Below are 22,927 nucleotides of genomic sequence, written 5' to 3'. Positions count from 1 at the left end.
TGGTATCTGACTATTTTTTGGTTGGTTGGTTGGTTGTTGTTGTTGTTGTTGTTGTTTTGAGGAGGAGAAAATAGCTTCCAGTCAGAAAGTAGATGGCCCTGGTTAATGTTTCAGTGCAAAAGTGGGTCATACTAAGGGAACAATGTGACAGAAGATGCTACATCTAGACAATAAAAATGTCTGTCTTTCTTTAGTCCCTTATCCAGAATATTAGAAGAAATAGAACTTCATAAAATGTTGATTTGAATTAAGACCCAGAAGTAAGAAATTTATTATGCCATAAGACTTGACTGTCTTCCAGTTTAAATCAGTAGGAGTGTTGAACAAATGCCTTCCAGGCTGTAGACAGTGACTTCAGAGAGAAATTCGGAAGAAAAGAAGTTTCTTTAACATTGCAGTTTATTTCCATTTTTATATTGTGGACATTAAAAAAAAAATCTCTAAGTGTAACCCTTAGGCAGAATTGGAAAGATTAGATTGTATAGAGAGAAACTTTCAGACAAAAAAAAAAAAAAAAAAAAAGTCTTGACTCAGCAGTTCTTTAAAGTCATCTGTTTCAGTCTACTGCTAGTACAAAATATACATTTGTTTTTTCTGGTCAGCAAAAGCTCCTGCAAGCAATATTTTTTTTTCCAGATATGTCAGTTCATGTTGCATTTCTTAAGTCTCATATGATTTCAAGAAAATAATCTTTTCTGTCTCCTATGAAACATATAGATCTTCTCATCTCTAGATGTATATTTTTGCTTCTCATGCTCCAAGAATTTGTATAATTGAATTTCACAGTTTGGCTGAAAGTCAGAGTTTACAAAAAATGTGTAATATTATCATATAACATATTAATTAACATTGAATTAACATTGTTACAAGTCACTTCTACCCCCTATATTATATAAAAATATATTAAATCTGGTACAATTATTAGTAAAATAAAACATTTGTGTTACTATATTTTCTAATAGATTATAAAAATACTAATATTATTCTGTTTGCTGTTACATTCCAGAAAGGGTCATGTAAAAATATGAGTGAGGACTGTGATTCAGATAACTACATGCAATTTTCTTTCTCTGAGGAAGTCTTGCATTTCTCATTTTCTTTGCTTTTTGCAATATGTTTATGTTATATCTTCCTTATATTCCTCTACAGCAGATGAATATTTTTTTTTTCTTTGTCTTTCGTGGTAGATGAGAATTCAAATATTTTGAACTATAGTTGTTTCTGATATAGTTTAAGCATGCATTAAAGTCAACCAGACAGTGCTAAACATCAGTACTCAGAATAAATATTCTATTCTTCCTGACATTAAAAAAAAATAAAATAAAAAGGAGTTAAAGAGTTATTGAACTTAAATATTTCTGAAGCTGTCGTAAATGCTGTCCATTTTGTTATATGAGCAAGGTATATTATTCATATATCAAATTTTCATGTTGATGAACAATATACTCAGAATGTCATCTCCCTAAAATATGCTAATAGCTAAAATAAATACACTGATCCTTACGCATGATCACATCATGCCTTTTTCTTATAGTGGGTAGGTACAAAACACCCCAATAAAAAGACTGGAATAAGAGATGCAGTTCTGATTGATCCTAGTAGTTGAATGTATCCTCTCTGATAATTACAGGATGGCATACAGGATGGAAAACCATCTTTAATCTTTATTATTATTATTATTATCATTATTATTATTATTATTATTATTATTATTATTATTATTATTATTATTATTATTAAATATAATTAATAATAATTAATATTAATATAATATTAATAATATTGTATTGATATAAAATAATAAAATAATATTAATGTGATTAATAATAATAATAATAATAATAATAATAATAATAATCTATTGTGCCATAAGAAAACCGTGAGTAAAAATCGGAAAAAATGAAGCAAAGTACTTCATCAGACAGCCTGCTGGTGGGGAGTTGGATTTGTTATTGAGAGAAAGATTTTCAAGAAGAGAACAAATTGCAGAAATATCACTGTGACTTACAATGTCTTCAAACAGGTAAGTTTAGGACAAAAAGAGCTTGACTACCTACTATAAAATAAATATTAAATAAATATTTTTCCATAAATGATAGACTATATAAGGTACCCACTGTTATTTTTTGAGTCAGAGAAGATTCACCATTTATAAATGCAGAAGGTAGATTAAATCAAACAGCTATATAACTATCGCAGTTTTTCTCCTAATAATTGATCTTACTACACAAATGCAGGAATGTCAATTATGTACCCAGAGGTTTACTTCCAAAGTAAGAATAGTATGCAGAAAAATTCAAACAAATTAAAGGACTCTTGAAATTGAAAAAAAATGACTAAAGTAATATCCCTGTTAACAGCAGTAAGGAGGACTTTGGTTTGTTTTAATTGACTTTGTAGAAAGCCTTGGATTTAAGTATATTACATGTACGTGCTGGCAAGCTCAGATAATGTCTCTATGTAGACCATAACTTCTCCATTACTAGTTGAGTGCACTTAAAATAATATCCAAACACATAAACATATTTTCTATAGCTGTAGGATTCCAGGCAACTGAAGGCAGAATCAAGATTTGTCTGCTTGCATCATAAACTATAGCATTCCAATTGTTCAGTAACCCTTCGTGTTGCTTCCTTCCCCAAAAGAACCTCTTCTGTGTATACAAAGTCACGTGCAGAACATGACTGACACTTCATGACACAAAGACAGTAATTTCAGATATGTTTTTTTCTAGCTGTTGTTATAAAAGCCTACCACTCTGTGGCTATTTCCTCCACCAATGGATGTGCTGGTACTTATGACAATGCCTCTGGCACTGTGTCAGCATCATTCTGCTGCAGACTTACTCAGGCAGTGTTACATTTCCATGTACCAGAATTAATGTATATTACAGATATCTTTCCAACATAAAGCAGGAAAAAGTAGCACTGGAAATTTAAAGTACAAACGAAAAGAAACTAATCAAAACAGCACATTATTGCAACGTTTTTCCTCTGTGTCAAGCAGGATTGGACAGGATCTTCTGGGTCACAGTGTACAATGACCAGCTTGGGCAGGCAATCACATTGTAAGATTCTGTTATTAAAGCTCTATCACAAAAGCTGTTGGACTATGACTTGTCCATGAGCCAATGTAGCCCAGGTTAAACTGCTCCCTTCCCTCGTTATTTTCCTGGTAGATATAAGCAAAATTCTCAAAACTCTCTCAGTCTTTGTTTTCCTAGATTTAAAAATTTAAGCTCCTTTAGAGTTCTCTTTCAAAATAGGTAGTCAGGGAATATAAAATATAGCAACTCTTTCTTGTACCACTTTCAATCTGAATTCATCATTTCTGATCATGAGTGACAAAAGTAGGACACATAGATGTAATATTGCACAATAATGATGTGGAGTAGGACAAAGAAGTAAGTGATAGTCTATTGGAGTCAAAATTGATTTGGGAAAAGCTGATAAAGTATCTTCTAATGAAATAGAATAAGATATCCTTCTGAAATGCAAATGTCAGATTTGACCTTCAATGAGGCTATTTTAAAGTTCCTAGGAAGATAAATATGACTTAAAGCTGTACTACACATCTCATTATTTCAACGTATCGATTTTTTATTTTTATGAACTAAATGCTATGTATTCTCATTTCAAAAGTTTATTTCATTAAACAAGAAGCACACTGATTGCACAAGAACTATTTGCATAAAATATCCTTAGACTTAGTGATCACAAATTGACTCAATCAAATCAAACTAGAGGGAAGAATTCTTAATTCTTTTCTTAAAGTTTCTCATGTGGAAATAGAAGATACAAAAGATTGTTACCTGGCCCAAAAGATTATTTACCTGAGCAAATTTCAGATTTGAGTGAAAGGCGTTCTCTGAGAGAACATTTTCTGTAGAAGCTTTTGGAATAGCTGGTCTGCTGAGGGTACAAATTCTAAATTGTGAATAGTCTTAGAATATTTAGAATACTTAGAGAATACTTAGAAGTATATAATTATTTCTTTTCTCCCACTTTCCACAGGAAATGTCTCTACAGAACACTGCTATGTAATAAAATAATTACGAAAGAACACTACTATAAGCAAACCTTGTGCCCTTGTGTGGGAATGTGTTTTTTTCATGTTTATTAACTGGTCTCAAAGAGTGATACTTGGGTTAATGTATTGTAATGCACATACAGTAAGAGTCTCATATGTATCTTGACTCAGTGATCTTGGAGGTCTCTTCCAACCTAGATGATTCTGTGATAGAAATCTGCCAAGCAACACCAGAGTATATCAAATGAGAGTGTGACCTACAAACTTTGTGCTGGATATGTCTGAAGTGTAATCACATATGTGTGAACTTCAGCACTGTGTGTTTTGAGTATTGACTTCCAAATACATTTGGCATAACAGATTGTGTATCTTTAAGATAGTATTCAAAAGAGAATCATGGTGGTCATGATATGTGTGTATACTGGAAAACCAGGAGTCATAAAATAAAATCAGTGTGTTTTACAGGCTTAAATATGGTCACAGAAAAGCTTTATCGTTGTAATATTTTCCTTTCCAGTAACTTAGTTACAGAATCATCTCTATAGATATAGCAGAAAAGAAACCTTCAACCAAATCAATCTGAAAGTCTATTTTAGCAGACCTTTTCAGATACTCATCTTTACCTCCTGTGACAAACTGACCTTTCAATTTGACAAAACTGACCTCAGGAAATGGGACTGGTGATCATGCTGTGTTTTTTTTTCTCCCTGTCCAAGTATATCTGTGTATCTGGATGTCTCTAGGTGTGTCCCCACTCAAAACTAGTTGGCTCACTTCCTACAAACTTCATGTAAGTGACTGGATAATAAGAGTGCTACAGGAAAGGCTGCAAACTCAGCTCCCGTGTTTCAGACACAAGAGAATCTGCCCAGGAACAGACATAAATGCATTTAACATAGTAAAATCTTCATCTGTACCTAAGAATCAGCCACCAACACAAAAATCCATGAAATTCATACTTTTGTAGCTCCACACTTTTTTTTTTTTTTTTTTTTTCCTGTGATCTGATGAGCAGTGACTTCTCCTCCCACTCGTAGTCTTTATGTATGCTTCGAGTATTCCTGCTGCTGTTGTACATTTGGGCCTCTAGGTGGAACTGAAGGGACTGAGAAGACTTTCTGGTAGGACCTGTACAAACAATTAGGATAATCTCTGCCCTGAAGAGCCAGTCTAAACAGCCAAGACAGGTAAATTATTGAATGAGAAACAAACCTACAAGTCAATTGGCTTTCTTTGAGTAGAAAAGCAGGGATTTATAGGATGAATTCAGGATGTATTCATTAAGCAATCATTAATTCAATTCTTCAGTATCCACCAACAGCAGCACCACCTCCTGAAAAAGATGGCATTGTTTTGTATCACTTTCTACAACTTACTTCTCTTAAACACAAGTCCTGTTAATCCCATACACCATTTTTGATACTTAAACAGATTTTGTTATCTGTGTAGTTTTTTGTGATTTAGAGTTGGTAACTTTGCTTTAAACTGAATTGCAGGAGAATGAACAATGATTTTGATGTATGTGTATTGACCATGACATTTTATTTTTGTCTTTTTTTTTTCCATCCAGATAGGGACTAAACATTCTTGTAGACACTCTAGTGTTACAGGGACCTTTTAACATATGCAAAGTAATATGCTATATCTGAGTCACTAAGATAATTTTTATTATTATACCTCATTTCCATCACTCTGATAAGAAGCAAACTTAACTACATCCAGATGTAGTAACTTCTGTCTTTTATTTGTGATAGCACTCAGAAAAGGCAAAGATATTGCTATTTTTGCCATGGTCTGCAAGAGGAATCTAGTGAATTATTTAGTATTGCTGCATAGTTGTCTACAAGAAAAAAAAAAAAAAGTATGTTCTTTTTCTATTGCATAGTTTGTGTGAGAAAGGGACAGAAAACAAGATGGCTTCGCTTCATCTTCTTTATAGAGTACATTTATCTTCCAAATTGTCAACATTTTTCATGAAAATGAAATTCTCTTTCTGGCCATTTCTCCTATTTGTTTTTGTTTGTTTGTTTGTTTGTTTGTTTGTTTGTTTTAGTATTTGCTTCTCACAAAATCCAAGAAAACAAATCTTTGGCGAACAACTTTGTGTAATATCTTCAACATTACAAGGAGAATTGTAGAGAGTCATTTATAGCATATCTCTCAAGTGTTCTAAATGCACTGCAGTGCTTTACCAGGGGTGCTTCTTTAATTTCTGATTGAGTGGGTCATAGAAAAAAATTGACTGTTCCATCATGTGTCTAAGATTTTTCTCATAATATGTCAGGAGTGGGAGGTGGAGAATAGGAGTGGGAGTAAAAAGAAAAAGTCCCTATGCTGCTGCTTCTTCTTTTTTTTTTTTCTTTTTTTTTTTCCTGAAATCAGAAGTGTTATTAACTACAATGTGTTGAGATCAGTCACTTACAATGTAGTTCTTCAGTTCACAGCTATACTCTGTTTGTCTATGTAGTCCTAAAGATTCTTGGTTGTCAAGTGGAAGCTATCACATTTACTACAGATTTAATTCTTCCTCCTTCATCATTAGCTTACAAAAGTCAGTGATGATTAATCTTGGTGAGATTTAAAAATCCTTTCTCCACTCTTGACTTCTCCAAAGGGGAAGTGGCATTTCTATTCTTCTTGTCAATCTTACTTTGTTAAGGCCATCTTTTTACTGCAATCAGGCATTTGAACATGTGGCATGGACTGCTTACAACAACTATAGGTAGCGCTGAGAGCCAGGTGCAAATATTTTGTTTTCATGTGGCCTGGATGAATGAGTAATAACCCTGCTGTGGTAGCAGGCTTCAGTGTGAGCTGTCTTAACCTGCTGTGCTAACTTTTAAGCAGCTGGGACACACTGGCATTTGTGGCCTATTCATAGGCTAGGCTATGATAAAGTCTATCATGTATTTCTATTTCACAGTTGTAAAGTAAACACATTGAGATTATTCTGAAGGCTTGTTTGGAAGCAATATTTCATAGTGAGGTCCTAATTTAGTCTTCTCTAGGAAATGCTCACCATAGATTTGAGATTTGTTTACAAATTCAGCTCACAACTTCATCCCAGTTACTTACACCATTTAACATGGAGACAATAGAACCAGAAAACTAACTGAAAATGCCATTCTGCCCTGAAAAAAAAAAAAAAGCCCTGTCCATTGCTCTCTCTCTCTCCATAATAATTTCATGAGCTACTGCAAATAGTAAGATACAAACTCTGCCTTCTTTGCTTCAGGAAATACACATACACTTAGCAGTAATTCACACTACAGTCATGTTAGATTATTTGTGTTTCTTGTATTAAGCATGAAGTCTTGATAACTAATATTTGTTTTGTGACTTTTCAGGAAATAATTTACTGTGCATTCATCAGTATGTTGTTAGCTTTCCTTCTCCATAGTCCCTAGTAGCATGATTGTCCTCCAAATCCAAAAAGCAATACTCTGTTACCATTTAGAAGATGCTGCTATGTAGAAGGAAACCCTATCCAATTTACTTATAAGTACAGAGAAATCACAAATCAGATATTAAATAGAATTACTTTAAAAGTCAGGATTGAATTAGAAAAAGTGTGTTTGTGTCATGTGTGAATGTGTTGGGTGTGTTTTATACATTTGACTGAAATCCATAAATTCAAAATGAATATATGAAATACATTTATTCACAAAGTGCTTTAAAGCTTCCTTCTTTTTTTTTATTTTTTCCTGAAATTCAGGTATTAAAAATAACATAAATGATGCATTGACCTTCTCCTTGTTATCTATTATGTTCTGTGTATGTGAGGAAGAGTAAAATAAGCATTGTGTTGAAGCACATAATGGTAATTGTAAGAAGCTTTCCAATGATTTCTTGCACTTATAATTTTCTAATGGTTTCCTTTATCATCAAAACCTAGTCAACTCATTATTTCTGCATCATCCATACCATCCCTCAATGCACAAAATGCAAGAGTTAGACTACACATTTTTCACAGAACTGTAGGGATTGGAAGGGACCTTGAAAGATCATTGGGTCCAACCCCCCTGCCAAAGCAGGTTCCTCAGAGCAGGCTGCCCAGGTAGGTGTCCAGACAGGCCTTGAATATCTCCAAAGAAGGAGACTCCACAACCTCCATAGGCAGCCTGTTCCAATGCTCCGTCACCCTCACCGTGAAGTTCTTTTGCATGTCAGTGTGGAACTTCCTGTGCTCTCACTTGCAGCTATTGCCCCTTGTCCTATCCCCACAAACCACTGAGAAGAGGCTGGCTACATCCTTCTGTCCCCCACCCCTCAGATATACATTGAGGAAATCCCCCAGACTAAGAGATACAGGTAGCACATTCTGCACCCACTGTCAGGCGTTGTGGAGCCAGTGGCTCCCTGGGGCTGGGGCAGGGAGCAGTGGGAGTTCCCTGGGGTGCCTGAGCCAGGCCAGACACCAGGCACCACCACCACCATCCCAGCCAGGAGCAGGGTAGCCTGTTTCTTCCAGATCTTCTTTCTCTCCTGTTAGAAGAGAAGATAATCCTTCAGAGCAAGGCATTTGTCCCTCAGTAAATTGCCACTTTTCTGCAGTATCTGGAAGGTACTCAAAAGAGAGAAATTTTAGCGCTGTTGACCTCAGATGCAGGCTCCAGTTCCTTACCAGTTGTCAAGTGTTTGTGTGGGGACAAGAGGAAAAGTCATGCAAATACCTGAAGAAGTTAATGCAACGTGGAAAGGGATGATTAGTTATTACTAATTTACTAAGGGATGATTATATATTAGTACATCCATGCCTTATGTGACACAGATAGCAAGCATCTAATTTTAAAAGCATCTACTAATTTCTGTTATAAAACCTTGCTGTCATTTGTTTATAAGTTTGCCAATTTAATTGGACTGATTACTGTAGGTGCATCAGGTATTACTCTCTGCCTGAATTTTAATGGGGTTGAAACTTCAGCTAAATTGCCAGTCAGTGTAATTTTTCTTTTTTCCTGGTACCTAAGGTTTCCTCTTTGAAAAGATTTAGGTCTTGTACACTCTGGAGCAGGATATACACTTGCATGACTGTCACATAAATGCCTGTAGGCACCTCTGTGGAAAAAAATATCCCATGTGCAGCCAAGATAACAATTTCCAAAAAATCTCAGATTCTGTATATTACATAGAGGTTAATTAGTGGTTGGTTGCTAAACTGTTTGAAGTTACAGGTATTTCAGGTTTCCTTGAAATTATTTCTGATAACACCAAAACACTGGTGTGGAGCTGGTTGTGGGAAATCAACACGGTAAAACTCCTGTGTCTTGATGCTCAGTGAAAAAGCAGCCTAGTTGCAAAGCATAAGAGGGAAGAGGAATATTTGGAGGAGTTGTAAAGAGGGAATATTGGCATAATGAGTAGGAGAAAGAGAGATGCTGGCGAGAGAAACAAAGTGGGCAGATATGAAGCAGTAGAGGGGGAGGGAGTGAAAGGTGCTTGAGAGGGAGACTGTAACAGAAGTGGAGAGAGAAAAGGGAAAAAACAACTGCTGTGAAAATAAAACAGTGAAAAGTGAAAACACTGTGTTTACTGGAATACACTCCCCTCAGAACCTAGGGGGGAGGAAAGAAAAAAAAATCCTGAATTTTAGACAGTTGTCAATAAAATATTTCATAGTGGGAGGTTGAGAAGGAATCCTGTTTGTTTGTTTTATGAGCTTAAGAAAATACATAAAATTGGGAAAAAAAAAAAAAAAAGTAGAAAAGTGAAAGCATTATTTCAGTTTTCCATGTGAGTTTTGGAAAGCTGGAAAATGCCAGTGCTGAAGTTACTTGTGTAAGTCAGTCATTTTGCACATATGTGCTTTGGTTCAGTTTTAAATTATACAGCCTTGTACTTTCAGTTAGTTGTAAGACACTTACTTCACTCAGTGTACAGAGCACATTTCCTTTGCAAATCAGTCAGTTTTAGAACATCAGTTTCTTATTTCAGGAATAAAACAGGGTACATGCACTGGGGCTTTCCTGGGAAAGAATCACAGAATCACAGAGTGGCTTGGGTTGGAAGACACCTTAAAGATCCCCTAGTTCCAACCCCCCTGCCATGGGCAGGGTCACCACCCACTAGATCAGGTTGCTCAAAGCTTCATCTAACCTGGTCTTGAACAACTCCAGGTATGGGGCATCCACAACCTCTCTGGGCAACCTGTTTCAGTGTCAAATGAAAAGAAAATCCTTCTCATAGGCTTTGTGACTTTACAAACTAGAAGTCCAGTTAACTAAAGGGCCCAAAGGATGGTAAAGAACAAAGGGAAAAATGCAAGGTGCTCTGAGATAGGGAACAGAGTGCTGCTGATTGTCAATAGAAGCAGTATGTCCTGTCCAGGAGCTGTGGACAGAATTACTTTGCATGCAAAAGGAAGTGATCACAGAAAGTATCACATGATTTCAGTGGAGGAAAGAAGAGCTTCATATCTAAGGAATTTGAAGGTTGCTATGGAGAACTGGATTCTTATCCTCTCTCTGTCCTCCCTGTGCTGAGTCATTTCCATCAGTCTTCACAAGTGGTGTTATTTGAATGGTCCTTATCCATTCCTCAGTGCAACTTATTCCCAGGTCCAAAACTTTGAAATAATTAACTCTTGCTTTTGCTTGCCAGTCATGTGTTCCTGAACTCATCCTATTAGTACCATTAATTATAATTATTAACAAGAATTTATTACAGGAGTTCCTAGACACTAGTATAGGCTCCATTGTCTTAAGAATTTTAAAAGTGGTAGAGCAATCACTCTGTCCCAAAAACAGATCGCCGCTATCTAAATACCTAATACAGGCAGACCACAGGAGGAGAGGCAACTAGAACAGTGGGGTGGAGAATTGTTTGCTCAAGGTCACTCAGGAGGCATTTAATGGCAGTGGGATAAGGTGCACTTAGAATCACAGGAGTTCCGCTGCTAGGAGACATTTGTTTAAAAATATTGCTATGCATTTAAATAAAATGATCTGTAATGGAAGCCTGTCACTTGTGATCTGAGTCAAGTAATTTATTATGTAAGAACCATACAGATAATTTATAACAGTTCTTCTGTGCCTTTAATGTATAGTAACTGTAATCATGGAATTGCTTCTGAAATCTCTTTTATGCTATTTGGCACTCCATATGGTAGTTGGATACTGCAGGAAAAAATATCCTCCAGGAATCATTGAGGCAGGCTTTAAGCCAGGCAATCTCCTCTAACACTTTCAGAGCAAGCCATACTATAAAAATGTAAATGTGGTAGCAATACTTCTTCTTCATGCCATTTTTCAAAAGGTAAACGTAAGTGTTGCTCAAACCACGGTGCAGCTTGAGAGCATTTGTAAAGGACATAAAAAATCCCAGTTATTCTGCGTGGGAGGCTTTACACACCTGTGACTGTGAAGGCTCTCTGATTCAGACATATATCATCCAACCACATCAGTAGAAATACTTACAGTAATTGCAGCTCTGCACAATTTTCTTTCCTCTTTTTCCTCTCCACCTACTTCTATTTTAGACATCTTTTGTGGCAAGCACTCCCCCATTCTCCCTTCCTGAGGCATTTGGGTAAACGTTACCCACAGAGAGGTGTAGTTTTCTAGTGTGTTCACTGGCATAAATGAACCAGACTACAACGAACAAGTAACAGATAAGATAGCAGTGATAGAGGGGGATGAAGGAGAAGAAAGGAAGGGCAAAGATGAAATAAAAGAATGAGCAAGAAGTACTGGGAAACAAGAATTCAAGTGACAGAAGTGAAATAGGAAGGAAAAATAGGAAAAGAAATTGGAAGAAATATTAGAAAAAGTAGATCATAAATGTGATAAATGTGAAGCAGAAGGATCCAGCCTTGAAGAGGGAAAATGAACTCCTACTGCAGCTACGGAGCTACCAGATTGGTGCCTCAGTTGCGCTCTTTTTAAAAAGCGGTTGTTAGTACAAGTTTGTCTTTCCTTTGTTGTGAAGGAATGGAAAAATATCAGTAAATACATTGGCAAAGTTTGTTTATGTGCAATATAGAAAAGAATGAAAGAGAAGAAGGAAAAACAAGAAGGAGACAAGAAAGAGGAACTGAAAATATAAAAGAGAAGAGTATCTGTTGAACAAGCAAGAGATAGGTGGAAAACTGAAGAATAAACAAAAGGGGAAAGAAAATAAGCAAGGCCACCAGCCCTTTCCTAAAAGATTAAAGAGGAAATTAGTCAATAGGATATGAAGACTAATTCTCTCAGAAATCTGGAATGGGAATGGGGAATGGAAGCCTTGCAGGAAAAAGGGTGGTAGAAATAAACTAACTTTTCCCCTTGCAATTTTCAAACCCCTAGTTTAATCGTTTGATCAGGGCTTTGATCTGGGTCAAATCATTTCTTTTAGTTTTTGTCTGTTATTTAAACATGAAGCATTGAAATGAATCAATATCTAGGTTTAGACCGTATTGCCTAAATTAAAATGAAGTGGTACTAGCTAATTACTGCATTGGTCATACTGCAGCAGTGCTTTCTCAAGTAACACACACAAATTATATTAAAAAGCTGGAAGTGGCAAAGAAAAAGTTCAAGGGATCTGTCCCATACCCTGTGTCAGCCCCAATCCCCTTCCTTCCTTGTGCCTCATTCTTCTCATGGAGTTCTAATACTCTGAACAAGTTTCCCTGCTTGCTTCCAAAAGTCTTCATTGTGTATAGATATGTATCAAATATATATGCCACTTTTCTTTCTCAATCTTATTCTGTTTACTTGTTTCTTAATATTTTGTGAAAATGTGTTGCATCCATGAGTATCTCTAAGAGAAATCTAAATTAACTTTAACTAAAGTACTACATAACAATTAACAGTCCTAGTAAGCATTAAAAATACATTTTAAACAACCTCTTTATTTCTTTGGAGACAAGTAATCTAATTCGCTTTGATTTCCTAATAAAAACATATACTAGGAATGCCATGCCCTTCATATAAACTGCAGTTGAGTTTGGCCTAAAATTCCACTTCACTCTCAGATTGACACAGGTCAACTGGAAAAATAAATAAAATTAAATTTAAAAAAAAAAAAAAGAAGAGAGAGAGAGGGAGAAAGAAAGAGTGTGAGGTGTGTAGGGCAGGGAGATGGCATGGATATTTGCACTCTTTTTATCAGCAAGGCCTCTACTGAAGCCAAAGTAAAGCATGAGCTGTTTTAATAGTACCACCCTGCTTAGTTTTTCTTTTGAAGCCAAGGAAACTGTCTAGTAGTAAGGCCTATTTAACTAGACTTATGCTGCCCAGGATTTGATTGAACAATTTTTGATACAGGGTACATCTAAGTTTCAGCAGGCTGTACCAGTTCTGTGTTTCCAGCTGTTTCCAGGCATGTTTCCCAAGCATGCTTCCAGCTCAGGTCCCAGACTGAGGCCAGATATGGCCATACACATACTGTCTGTGTACTCTGCTCCACATTGTGGAAACCACATGAATTTCAGGACAGAGCCATGGTGCAAGTAATAAATTTCCAGTCTGGATCATCAAGGTACCTGGGTAGCAGGGTATGCTGAGAATCACCACAGTGGAGTATAGGCGATGCTTAACGGATGTGGGTGTTGGGAACAAGTGGGAAGTGATGATTTTTCGTACTATAGCCTTCACCGCTGTGACTCTGCATGGATTTCTAAACTGAAATTTAATTTGCAAGATCTTACCCAAATACTCCCTTGTTAACTGCTGGGACCTAACAGTTTTTAATGTTTCCTGCAGAGACTACTGAATGCCTAAATCACTGTAAAAATGCACATCTCAGACGCTTTAGGTATTTTGAAAGCTTCAGAACAAAGATTGTCTTAGAAATGTTTTCTACTTTTAAGTGTTGTGTGCTACAACAGCAGTTCACATTTCTGCATGCAGGTTTTGATGTACTAAAAAACATCGGTTGCTTTTAAGCTGTAGATTTCCATTTGTACATTCGACTGGTAATTTACTTCCTTAACTTATTTTGTACATACAAGCATTTATTTGGAGTATTAATTTTAGTGTGAAATACTATCTTTGAGATGCACTTCAGAATATACTTTTTTTCAGAAATGCTCACTGTAGATGTCCAAGAAAACTCTTGCCAGTCATAGTTTTGCCCATATTTAATTATTTTCTGTTAATTTATAAATGTAAAACTAGGATGACATTAGGAAAAAATTATTTACTCTGAGGGTGGTGAGGCACTGCAGCTGAGAAGTTGTGGATGTCCCATTCCTGGAAGTGTTCAAAGCCAGGTTGGATGGGGCTTTGGGCAACCTGGTCCAGTGGGAGATGTCCCTGCCCATGACAGGGGGACTGGAACTAGGTGATATTTAAGGTCTTTTCCAACCTAAACCATTCTATGATTCTATATGATTCTATAATTTTGGGATAATAAAAAGTCCGTCCTCAAACAGATTTGGTTTGGTGTTTAGTAAATACCCTGGTCCATCTTTGTGCATAATTCTACTGGTTTGCCTAATTAGTGCAGTGGAGGAGATATTCAGCTACAGTTTTGCTGTCTTAGTTAGGGATGTTACAGGGATCTTCTGTGTCACTATGATACCTTTACTACTTTCTCCTTTTAAAATGTTAATTCCAGTGATATTCCCATGGATCAAGGGAATTCTAATGTAATTTATGGACATGTAATTGTTTCCAGTGATATTTGGCCTGTAATGATTGCAAGAAAAACACATTTTATTCTTCAAGCATTAGAGATAACATTTCAGGAAACTCCTAGAACTAGCTTTTAATTTGTATAGCCAGTCAAAGCATATTTGATGGCAGGTGCATGTCTGAATGTTAAACACAGAGATCTTCTATGAATGTTTAAGCAGTTGTTTTAGTAAGTTCTTTTATCCGTGGCCATATAGCTGGGTATTAAAGAGTCTGTAAATCACTCCCTAGACATATAACTACCTGGCTTATTAGACAACCATTTTAAGCATTTACACATCTGAATTTAATAATTTATACTCACAACTGGATGAATAAAATCACGCAACAGAGATGATTGTGGGCACAAATTAGAAGTCAGTTGTAAAGGACTGGCAATAAAAGTTTATTTAAACTACATTGCAAAGTTTGAAAGAAACTTTAAACCTCTAATAAACATTACAAATGAGGGAAACAATTGCAGATACATTCAGAAGCACAGTAAGTATAGAGAGATGGAAGTTGTTTTGGTGATGAGGAATTTGATATCAAGCTTTAGAGGTAACTTCATGTATGCTTCAGCAGGCCTGGTTTTCTTTCTGAATACATGGCATGGAGCTAAATGCTAAATTCTCATCCGATCTAAATTTTTGCAAATGATGTGGTTCAAGTGCACATTATTGCAATAAAGAGCATTTTAACCGTTTAATTCTTCAACAAAAAGAAGAAAAAGAAAAGAGATGTATTAACACGAGTATATTTTTCAGTTGAGACATGTCGTGTAAAAAGTTAATGGCATACAGACGACAATTGAATCAGCTGTGAGAGGACTGGGTTGATGACATTGCAAGCAAGTATTAGCTGATTTAAGAAGAAACAAGGGCAAAGATGAATGATTTCTCCAATTTCATAAATTCTCTGATTAAAACATAACCTAGATGTTAAGAACTGTTAATAGGCAGAAATAATGGTTGTTCAGGACAAGGTCAAGATATTAAGCACCTTCAGTTGTCATGAAAATACTGGGAATGATTTTGTGCTGTTCGGTGGCAAAGTCTGGTTAGGACCAACAATACATGACAATAGAACTTCCTAAGGTTATGGAATGTTGTTATAAATGTTGCAGAGTGTAGAGGCCTTACTTTGTTTCTGTAGAATAAGAGATTTAGGTTGCCCTATCCATCTACAGTTACCTCCAGTTTGGAAAACAAAAAGAGTAATAGCCTCTCACTTTGGCAGAACAAGATTCTGTATCAAAAAGGTTTTCCTCTAGCTCATTATTTTGATTTGTGAATCAACCAGTACTTAATTATCAGATAGAAATCCATCTGAGAACTGATGCCACAAATATAGCTCTTCTCACACACTGAAGAGGGGTATCAGAGATCTGACTGAGCCAGCTATTGATTCAAAGTTATACTCCCAAAATGTATAATATAGTTAAGTGTATCTTTTAGAAACAAATGGTATATTCAACTCTAATTTATATACACATTAGATCTCTAAATGCATAATGATGCACAAAATTAAATGGGAATGTAACATATCAGCAAGTTTCAATTTACCACATTTGGATGATGTATACTCAGGTTCATATTGTGTTCTTTTTAGCCTATGTTCTGAGCCATTGCCAGTGATAGAAAGTGATCAGTAGTGGTTTTTAAGAGGAAAAAAAAATTAGAAAAGCGATAACATTAATAATGTCTAAAAGAAATGAAACAGCAAATATATCGCAAATTTTATCACAAATATACATACATAAACCAAATCTGAAAGGATCTCTCTCACTATATGTTTATAATGGGAAGTAAATATCAGAAAAGGAGTAACACTGTAACATTGTATACATCAGTAACACAGACACATCAACAGATGTGTTGTGGTGGTTTTACCGTGCTGGGCAGCTAAACACCACAACCACTCTCTCACTCCTTTAGATGAGGAGGGGGAGAAGTAAAGCAAAGAATAACTCACAGGTTGAGATAAGGATAATTTAATTAAAGGGAAGTAATAATAATAATTAAAGAAAGATTATGAACGAAACAATTTAACTAAAGGGAAATAAAAAGGGAAAGGGGAAAAGGGAGGGGGAAAGGGAAACTAAAAAAAAGGAAGAAAACAAACAAATAAAACAAATAAAGGCTATGTGGAAGTGCAGAGGAAAGAAATTACTCTCTACTTCCCACAAATGAGCGATGATTGACCACGTCCTTGAAGCAAGGCCTCAACGCACGCAGCGGGTGTTCGGGAGGAGGACCAACATTTTCACGAGAGCCCACCCCTCCCCTCTTCTTCCTGTTTCCACCTTTTATTGCTGAGTGTGACATCGTATGGAATGGAATATTCCTTTGGTTGGTTTAGGTCAGCTGCCCTGATGATGTTTCTCTTCTCACTTTTTGCCCACCCCCTAGGAGGGTTAGAGAGAGGTCCGATGCTGTGCCAGCACTGCTCAGCAGCAGACACAACACTGGTGTGATAACACTGCTGTTCCAGCTACAAGTGCAGAGTACAGCACTGTATGGGCTGCTGTAGGGAAAGTTAACGTTCCAGCCAGACCCAGTACATGAGTATAGGAAGATCACTATAATTTCACATTTAAGTATTTAAAAGACTAATTTCAGAGAATCACACAACCATACAAGTTGGAAGAAACCTCCATAGGTCATCTAGTCCAAACCCCTGCTCAAAAAGGTCCAGATGAAGCCCATTCCTCGAGGCCAAGTCCAGTCAGGTTTTGACTAACCCCAAGGCTTATTTATCAGCATTTATCATTTATCAGCAGTCCTGGCTATCGGGGGAGGTCCCAGCTGACTGGCGGCTAGCAAACGTGATGCCCATCTACAAGAAGGGCCGGAGGGCAGATCCAGGGAACTATAGGCCTGTTAGTTTGACCTCAGTGCCAGGGAAGCTCATGGAGCAGATTATCTTGAGTGTCATCACGCGGCACTTGCAGGGCAAGCAGGTGATCAGGCCCAGTCAGCATGGGTGAAAAGCAGGTCCTGCTTGACGAATCTGATCTCCTTCTATGACAAAGTGACGCGCTTGGTGGACGAGGGAAAGGCTGTGGATGTAGTATACCTTGACATGAGTAAGGCTTTTGACACTGTTTCCCACAGCATTCTCCTCAAGAAACTGTCTGCTCATGGCTTGGACTGGCGCACGCTTCGTTGGGTTAGAAACTGGCTGGATAGCCGGGCCCAAAGAGTTGTGGTGAATGGAGTCAAATCCAGCTGGAGGCCAGTCACTAGTGGCGTCCCCCAGGGCTCGGTGCTGGGGCTGGGCTTCTTTAATATCTTCATCGATGATCTGGATGAGGGGATCAAGTGCACCCTCAGTAAGTTCGCAGATGACACCAAGTTAGGTGCGTGTGTCGATCTGCTCGAGGGTAGGAAGGCTCTGCAGGAGGATCTGGATAGGCTGGACTGATGGGCTGAGGTCAACTGTATGAAGTTCAACAAGGCCAAGTGCCGGGTCCTGCACCTGGGGTGCAAGAACCCCAAGCAGAGCTACAGGCTGGGAGATGAGTGGTTGGAAAGCTGCCTGGCAGAGAAGGACCTGGGAGTGATGGTTGATAGTCGGCTGAATATGAGCCAGCAGTGTGCTCAGGTGGCCAAGAAGGCCAACAGCATCCTGGCTTGTATAAGAAGCAGTGTGGTCAGCAGGGCTAGGGAAGTGATTGTCCCCCTGTACTCGGCTCTGGTGAGGCCGCACCTTGAGTACTGTGTTCAGTTTTGGGCTCCTCGCTACAAGAAGGACATCGAGGTGCTAAAGCAAGTCCAGAGAAGGGCGACGAAGCTGGTGAGGGGTCTGGAGAACAAGTCTTACAAGGAGCGGCTAAGGGAGCTGGGCTTGTTCAGCCTGGAGAAAAGGAGGCTCGGGGCAACCCTATTGCTCTCTACGGTACCTTAAAGAGTCTGTAGCAAGGTGGGGGTTGGTCTGTTCTCCCACATGCCTGGTGACAGGACGAGGGGGAATGGGCTAAAGTTGTGCCAGGGGAGTTTTAGGTTGGATGTTAGGAAGAACTTCTTTATCGAAAGGGTTTTTAGGCATTGGAACGGGCTGGGCAGGGAAGTGGTGGAGTCACCATCCCTGGAGGTCTTTAAAAGACGTTTAGATTAGTTTAGTGATATGGTTTAGTGGAGGACTTGTTAGTGTTAGGTCAGAGGTTGGACTCGATGATCTTGAGGTCTCTTCCAACCTAGAAATTCTGTGATTCTGTGATTCTGTGAAGGCTGAAATCTCCACAGCCTATTTTGACAACCAGGGATTATGTTTGGCCATAATTACATTCTGGAGCAGCCAACAAATGTATGACAATTAAGAGCAGCAATCAGCATATTTAGTTTCATTAGTGTTGAAATGTATGTGAACAGGACCATATATTGCACTTGTCTATGGATTAATGTTCAGAATATATAACCTTACCCTGCACCAATGTGTCTATGAAAGAAGGCCCTCTAAAAGCTCTGTTCATAAAGATGCTAATGATATACTACAAACACAGGCAAAAATGATATGTTGTCTTTGAGATCAAAAGATTTACTGACTTCACTAAGCCTACAAATGCTCACTTCTGAAAGCTTATAGATAAAGGAGAATGTACTATATGGAGAGAGAAAAATAAATGTCATTCTGATTTCCAGAAAATAAAAGATTGATACTGACAACTATGATGCCATAAATATTATTTGAATACCTTGTAAAGCAATGAAATAAATATTCCATTGTTAATAGCTGGGATAAGAGACCCATGAACAGTAGGCTGTGAGGCTTTAGAAGAACTGTATCTCATCAGTCAAACTTCATTGCTTTTTCTGATGCAATTACAAAATTAATGGGCAATGGGAATGAAGTAGATCCTATATATTTGGATTCTAGTGAAGCATTTGATATGGCATCTTAGGAATTCTCAGTTTAAAAGTTTGATTCAGTACTCCTATTGATAAGATCATGACCATGTAGACTGTAAACTGCCTAAATGAGTATAAAAAAATAGAAACAGCAATATTTAAGAAGAGGAATCTAAAAGGGTTGACATCTGTTAGCAAGAATTGGCAAAGGGTAGATTTGTTTAATGTCTATATTAGTAAGCTGGAAGAAAAAGCGAAGAGCTCTCTAATGAAATTGGAAGATAGCATTAAATTGGAAGGAATGTGCACATCATTAAAGAAAAAGATGAAGAAGAATTTGAGAAATTGCAGATGTGGTATAACTGAAAAGTGCTATTAATCTTAGATATATGAAAGTCAGTTCACCCTGGGGAAATAATCTGATATTGGGATTTGCAAATTACACAAAGTCAAAATATTTTCAGAAGATTTCATAATATATGTACCATTGGTACATATAAAAGTGATTTTATAGAACAGTAGCAATAGTTTCTTTATATGTTCATGAAAACAAACTTCTGTTCAGGTGGACTTCTAGACTGGAAGAAATATTACAGAATAGAGACATTCAGAGGAAAGAGGAAATAAAAGAGACTAAGAAGAATTACGTGCAAATAGTGATTAAAATGGGACAGAGTTCTTTGAAAAGTCTTAAAACAAAGAGATGATAGAACATTCTTAGGACAAACTTGCCATATTTTTTATATTTTTTTATATGTTTTGCAGTGATGAAAGCAATTGGAAGAATCACTTGATTGGACATTGCCTAATGGTTATTACATGGTTATAGAGCATGTCTTTTTTGTTGTTGTTGCTGGAAAACTCAGGATCTCAAAAAGGCAGATTCGGGAAAAGCGATTATGAATCAAGTGCCAACAAACTTGTGCTCTGATTAATGAAAGTATCTACCATCAGCAGGAGCATAAAAGGAAAAGACAAGTATAATGTGTTTATATTAAGCAGTATAAGAAAATTAAAAAAATAATAATAAATAAAATAAAGTTCTACTGCAGCAAACCATAGCTCCTGCTGGGTCCCTAGGAAAATTCATTCATAAAAATAAATAAATAAATAAATAAATAAATAAATAAAATCACTGTATATGTCTGCCCCTCTCTTTTTTTAAAGAGACTGTAAATACCCAATCTTGTACTAGGCCTGTCTGCTAGTTGAGCTCTCACATTGTCTGCTGCATGTTCATCTTCATTTTCTACAATTATACTGAGTGACTGATTCAAAAGCATGCAATCACCTTCAGCTAGCTGCTTAGAATATTCCCTCTCCCCTGCAAGTACTGCTAGTATTTTGAAATTTAGTCTGCAGATAACACTTTGGAAACTTTTCCAGCAGTTCCCATTTTGGTATCTACAGTAACACTCAAATTCTTGTTGCAGGCAAAAGGGAACAAAGTTTATACGTCAAGCTAAGGATTTATTATTAGCCTAATTAAAATCTTAACAGGCTTAAAAATGCAAGAAATACCTATTGTTGATACAGTTACAATGCTATTAACAAGTATAATCCAAGTTAATACGGAAGTTTTATTAATAATACAGGTAAAATTGTACAAAAGCTTTCTACCATCTGTTCCTTTTACCTGGTATTACACTCCCTATCCAGTGTCCCTGTCCTTAAGTGGATGAATTCTGTCTTTCTCAGAAATAATGGAGAATCAGATTATGGTGAGGCATTGGCATCAACAGGGAAAGTTGTATTCAGGGTGAAGGTCTACTGCTTCCTTGGTGGTCTACTGCTTCCTTGGTGTTGAGTACATTTGGTTTAACTTTTAAATGTGTTTTAACACAGTCTGCTCACATGCCCTTTATTTTCTTCGGTTCCCAATCAATCAGTTTTCTGTTAGCTCCACAGCTGGTTTTACTTGATTTACAGGGTCACAAGCCTGTAGTGACCACTGGCTGACTGTGATTTGTTATGATTGTAATTTGTGGTTGTGGTTATATTACATGCAATTTGTGTTACTTGTGTGGGACCTTTGGTATTATCCTGTGTCTGCACTCTTACACATTACATTTTATTCTACAGTCCCAGAAAATTCAATTCACAGAGAATAACTACTTGTTATTACTGTAAACTACAGCTAAACTAAAATACATTTGGGTTGCTGTATAACTGCTGTCACAGCTGAAATAAATCAGCGCATGGAGCCAAGTCCTGATTCCCCACACTCTCAGGTCAACACAAACCTTGTGGCATTTACCAGTAATGGCATGTTCATTTTTATTGAAAAATATTGTTGTCATGAAAAAACATGCCTTCTATGCTTCAGCCTAGCACACTGCAGCCAGGTTTACCAGGCAGATAGATATAGCTTGTTTGCCCTGCCTGACAAGCTAAGTGACAGCGCTTCTTGGAGAGCTTTGTTAGCTTTGCATAAGATGTAGTAACTGATGTTATGTTGTCACTAAGTTCCATAAATATATCTGCTTTATAAAAAAAAAAAGTGCTTCAAGAAAGTGTTTTATAAACTTCACATCATAAAGAACAGTAAGCTGCCACTTTATTAAGGAAAAGACTCTAAAAGCAAAAGAAAAAATGAAACATTACTGGATTCTGTGTGTAAAGATATCTCTATCCATCTTACTCAGTCAGTCTAATGGTACTATCTAAAAGGAAAACAACTTTCATGAACACCAAAGACAGACATATTTTTTCATCTGACACACTTAAATATCATTTATGAGCTGATTCTTCACGAGACCTGGCTCTTCACCTCTTTATTTCAGTCATGTGTACTACTGGACTGTTAAAATACAAAGTGCAAGTTTTAAAAAATAAGAGAGGAAGATACATGGCCATATATTCCATCCTATTCTTGTCCATCATACATCTGTAAAATGTGGTTATATTAGCTATTATTTAATTGCCAGCTCCACTATGATCAAAATAATTATTTCAAGAACATATTCATACATGCATTTTGTTGTTTTCTTCTAACAATATATTTCATATTCGTCTTCCTAACTAACTAACTTCAGTAACTATGAAACTAACATATTAGTTTCATAGTTACTGAAGGGCAGTTGCAAGTGGCAATAGCTAGGATTCATTGAATGTGATCTTTGCCATCCTTTCACAAGACAATGGACTTCAAGATAATAAACAGATATGGCTCCATATAAAAGGTAATTTTCTTCCTCCAAGCTTGGTTAGAACCTTAACTTGCAGGACTTGCTCAGGTTAAAACTCAGTGGAACTGAATAAGCCCTTTGATTAATAGACTAACCTTAAACGGAAAGCCCATATTATCTTCTTCATCAATGCACTGCCTTAGAACACTCTTAGGAACCAAGGTATAAAATTTGTTTTTCCTTCTTATTCTACATGCTTAATGCTTCCAGTTTTCAAATACTAGAGTGTAATAACAAAACATCCAACAGAACAGTGGACTTT

At 36.8% G+C, this 22,927-nt stretch overlaps 1 protein-coding gene across 5 annotated transcripts in view; it reads left to right on the top strand.

Annotated features, from left to right (window-relative positions):
- Positions 1–22,927, top strand: part of ADGRB3 (adhesion G protein-coupled receptor B3) — a 477,382-nt gene that overhangs the window by 316,813 nt on the left and 137,642 nt on the right. The window lies entirely within an intron of this gene.

The sequence above is a fragment of the Anas acuta genome, chromosome 3, assembly GCF_963932015.1.
Source record: "Anas acuta chromosome 3, bAnaAcu1.1, whole genome shotgun sequence".
NCBI lineage: Eukaryota > Metazoa > Chordata > Aves > Anseriformes > Anatidae > Anas > Anas acuta.
Note: the sequence above shows the minus strand (reverse complement) of the source record. Positions and strands in the feature narration are given on the sequence as shown.